This window comes from Euphorbia lathyris, chromosome 3 (genome assembly GCF_963576675.1).
Source record: "Euphorbia lathyris chromosome 3, ddEupLath1.1, whole genome shotgun sequence".
In the NCBI taxonomy this organism is placed as follows: domain Eukaryota; kingdom Viridiplantae; phylum Streptophyta; class Magnoliopsida; order Malpighiales; family Euphorbiaceae; genus Euphorbia; species Euphorbia lathyris.
In genome coordinates this window covers 101,234,982-101,239,627 of record NC_088912.1, presented here as the reverse complement: position 1 = coordinate 101,239,627, position 4,646 = coordinate 101,234,982, and the positions used below count along the sequence as shown (strand labels likewise).

The 4,646-nt window shown below is 35.6% G+C and overlaps 1 long non-coding RNA gene across 2 annotated transcripts; it reads right to left on the bottom strand.

Moving 5' to 3' along the window:
* Window positions 1–1,389: 1,389 nt before the first annotated feature.
* LOC136223884 (uncharacterized) lies at window positions 1,390–4,113 on the bottom strand. 2 transcript variants are annotated; one of them, XR_010686180.1, is made up of 7 exons: window positions 4,064–4,113; window positions 3,787–3,972; window positions 3,417–3,563; window positions 3,244–3,353; window positions 2,534–2,618; window positions 2,261–2,392; window positions 1,390–1,918 (listed from the first exon to the last, which is right to left on the bottom strand). It is a non-coding gene; the product is annotated as an uncharacterized lncRNA (long non-coding RNA). The 2 variants fall into 2 exon arrangements; XR_010686179.1 differs by lacking the exon at window positions 3,417–3,563 and having other exon boundaries at window positions 1,392–1,918.
* Window positions 4,114–4,646: the final 533 nt, after the last annotated feature.

The window sequence follows — 4,646 nt, the reverse complement described above, 5'->3', positions numbered from 1 at the left end:
ATTAAGCAAAACAAGTTCAGGACTTAAGGTTACAGTGCCAATGTATTCAGCCCTGACCCTTTCTCCGTTTGGCAAGTTTACCCAACATTTTTCGATTTGTTTGTATGAGCTGTACATTTTTTTATTACAAATGATATGATCTGTAGCTCCTGTGTCAATTATCCAACATGATGAGGCAAAATTAGGGTTAGGACCGTTACCAGAACTGTCTCCCTTGACAAAGGTATTGACGCTGTTGCCCGAGGCCGGGGTCTTTCCTTGATTCATGGGCAGTAGGGCCACCAGCGATTGGTACTGGTCTTTGGTCAGAGTGAATGGTTCTGGGTTGGTCTGCTTGTTGTCTTCTTCTCTTGAGTTTTCCTCATTGCCCTGATTAACTGCTGAGTTTGCCCTGGGTTGATTTGTTCTGAAAGGATTCTTGGTTCTGTTGCCATAATTTGGGGGATATCCATGTTTCTTGAAACATATTTCTTCTGTGTGTCCAGTGTTACCACAATAAGTGCATAAGGATGAGCTTTTACCGTTGTTCCTGCGATTGTTGTTCTGATTTCTGGTGTTGTTTGATTTGTTCTGTCTGCCGTTGGTGTTAGTGAATCCTGCAAACATGTTGCTTTCACCTCCTTCATTTCCTTTTGCAGGTGCAAGACCAAGTTGTCTTTCATGCTGAATGGCCAGCGCATAGGTCTTGTTCAATGAGGGGATTGGCTCGATCAGTAGTATCTGCGAACAGATGGTTGAGTAGGATTCATTTAACCCTTGGAGAAAGGTGATAACCTGGTCCGCGTCTTGTTGATCCCTCAGGATTTTGAAAGCAGTGCAGCTACACACCTGCCGGCAAATGCATTGGGGCATTGGTCTCAGGTTTGTTAACTCATCCTGCAACACTTTCAAGTTGGTATAGTACTCAGTGACACTTCCGTTTCCCTACTTCATACTGTGTATTTCCCTTCGCAGCTCGAGTATCCGCAGTGAATCCGCTTGTGCAAACCTTTCCTTTAAGTCTGCCCAGATCTGATGTGCCTTATCGAGCCACATCACGCTTCTCGCAATGGTAGGTGAAACAGCATGATTTAGCCATGATATAACCATGTTATTGCACCTTTCCCATTGACTAAACATGTTATCGTCTGGTGCAGGAGCGGTGATAGTGCCGTCGACAAACCCAAACTTGTTCTTCGACATTAGAGCTACCTTGACAGCTTTAGACCATTGGTGATAGTTTGGCCCGGTGAGGACCTGTGATACCAGCGACAACGCCGGAGTTTCGTTTTGGGGAAGGTGGTATGGGCTGCTGGACGTAATCATTGGTCCGGCCATAATATGTAAGAAAAAGGATAGCCTTTTATCTTAATGTTTCTCTGATACCATAGTAAATTTGAATGAGTGAATCATTAGGAATCAAAATTCTCATTGAAAATTATAATGCTAACATACAATATTTATATTATGCTAGGTGTGGTCATCAAGTAAACTTGGTGATTAAGAAATAAAGGACACAACATGTGTCAACATAATAGCCTTGTGATGGATTTGATTAAATGAATGGTGATGATTTGCTGAAGCCTTGATCAAGTGGAGGTGGTCCATCATAAGGAGGTGCAACCTTTCTAGAATGTGCTAACCATGGGAAATTACCATGCCGCCCCTGTTATTGTTGTAAGGACCAAATTTCCCTTAAGCAATTTGGCTTTTATTCCGGAAGATAAGCTTTGGAAATCCAAAAGCTCTTAACCCTCCTGAGACAAGACTCTTCAAACTCCTTTGGTAAACCAAAGGTCTTCTTCTTCTCCCCTTTACTTATGAATCCGAAAAGCCTCCATTTTCTCTCCATTGTTCTTGAAGCTTTTCTTGTACTGGAACTTTTCTTGGATGAGTTTGATAATGGTAACAACTTTTATGTTGCTAAAGTGTAATTTTCCTACCAAAAATTAAAAAATTGTGAATTTTTTTTATTAATTTTTTTTGGATTGAAGGAACTCTTTTATTTATATATATAACAAATACAAACAATTCAAGAATATAATAAGGACTTTACAATATTTGAACAAGTAAAATCCACACAAAAATATCACTAAATCAATTTATGATATCAACTAACAAATATATAAGTATGGGTAATTGAGGGATAATTTCAAAACAAAACAAGATATGCACAATCAAATCTATCCGACTTTCAAAAGTAACAAATCTACACTCTACTTTTGACATTAGAATAAGAATCACACATGCAATTTATTATCCAGTTCACAAATTAGCATACCTCCCCATCATAATGGCAATTTGTGAAAAGCCTTCTCCCGATCTACTTTGAAATATGCACAACTTATTGGGAATTGTCACCATTTGAAAAGGTGGACTCCTCACCTAACAATGATGGTAGCCCCAAAGGCTTCTGCAAAAGGTAACACAAAATAAGCAAGTTCACTTTCTAGAATATTTGAATCAATCCAACTATGATGCCATGAAGTGAGATTCAAAAACGAGTTATAGCAAACCAACTCTCAGGAGTACAAGTATTATCAGATTGATATACCGATTTTTTTGAGGCATTTGATCTCGAAATAAGAAAGTTTGACGAGCTTTAGAGGAAAACACCTTGCTAACAAAAATGAGTTTCCCTGCCAAAAAGGAAAATCAATAAAAAATCCACCAGGTTTCAACTTCAATAATGCACTAACAATTTAAATCTTGGGAAAATGTATTAGCATTAAAAAAAATGAATTATAACTCTAGTAAACTAACTAACTAATTTATCTTTTCAACACAAAAGCTTTCAATTCTATAAGTAACTGATTCCCATTCTGTGATCTACCAAAGAAGCTTTAAACACCTAGTGCCTGTCCAAAATTTAATTATAAGAGTCAAAATCACATTAAAGTTAACATACGAGCTCAATTTAACCCGAATCGAACATTAGATATCAACTCAGTTCTCCAATTGTCCAATTTTAGGTATTGAAAGTGATTGTGTTTGAACTAATTTGTCAAAATTTGTCAACTTAATGACTAAATTGAAACCTAAATTTGAAATTTGAGGGACCATTTTGAACCTTAATTCGTCTAAATTTACTTGCATCTTACAATTCTGAACTCTGATTATCACAAAGTTGGGACTTTAATCATAAAAATAACCCTAGGAACCAGATTAAGAAATCACAAAATGCAATTATGATCAAACTGCACACAGTAAAATGAGTTGAAGATAGAAAACAGCAAAGCAAAGAACACAAAAGAAGAGAATGACCTTAACACCGAGTAAACGAAGAGGAGTAATCTGGTCGGGCACAATACAATCAGGACCGCAACTTCAACAATGGCTTCGGAAGACAAACCACTACCAATAGAATTTGGATGCTGCAATAGAAAATTGGAGAGTGAAAAAGAGGGCAAACAAAAACGAGAAAGATGGAGACCGACCTTCATGACTGAGAAGCCGTGAGTAGAATTAGGTGAATTAGAAATGGAAAAGTTCTTTTTCTTCCTTTTTCGCCATTGATGCTATTGTGATAGAGTCAAAAATGGAAAATTTCTTTTTCTTCCTTGAATAATGAGGTCACATATTCACTGCCGAACAAATTAAATTCCAAAGAGATTGAAGATCGATGGATTCATAATTGAACAAATTAATTAATGCGATCAAGAACACAACTACTCTTTCGTTTGAAAAAACAAGATTGTCTGTAATACTTCATCTTCTCCAACATTTAGAGAGATCAAAACACACAAATATATATAGAGAGAGAGAGGAGAGACTGAGAATTCAATATAACAGAGGTTAATAAATTACCTAATTAATTGCAGAAGAAAATTAAGATGGCAAAAGATTCCATTCCTTCAGGTCCAACAAAGCTGCATCTCTTGTTTACCTCTGTACAATGGCGGGATAGATTTGATGAAGACAAACAGGCGGAACAAGCGATCTAGAAGGAGGCGGCGAAGATTTGTTGTTTTTACTCTTTTTACACTTTTGGGTCTGTAGGGTTTTTAGCAAAAACTGAATCAACGGCTTGGATTCCACTGGAGACAAATCAAGGGATCATATTCAATACTTTTAATCAATGTACCTTATCTCTTATCTCTTATCCCTTTATGTCTTTAATAATTTTGTGCCTGATAAAATTAATAGTATCAATTTATCATAAAATTTAATATTTTATATATTTATTTATTAAATTTTAAATGATATATTAATTAGGGATAAAATACCAAAATAGGCCTATAGTTTTTGGAGAAGTATCAATTTACGCTCCACGTACAAAATAGCACAAATATACACTTAATGTTTAAAAAAAAAGTACCAATTTAGGTCTCGATAATAGAACGAGACACGTCATTGATATTACTCCATAAAATTTTGTCAATTGTACGTGGAGGAAGGAATCAGAATTTAACAGAGTAATAGGAATGACGTGTCTGATCCGTTCTCGAAGCCTAAATTGATACCTTTTTTAAAAGTTAAGTCTATATTGGTACTATTTTGTACGTGGAGCCTAAATTGATATTTCACCAAAAATCATAGGTCTATTTTGGTACATTATCCCTTAATTATATAATTTATAATAAAAATATTATATTTGTATTTTTCATAATAAATTGTTAAGGGAAAATTAGTCTAATAATTAATGTATTTTTTTTATCACTCTACTA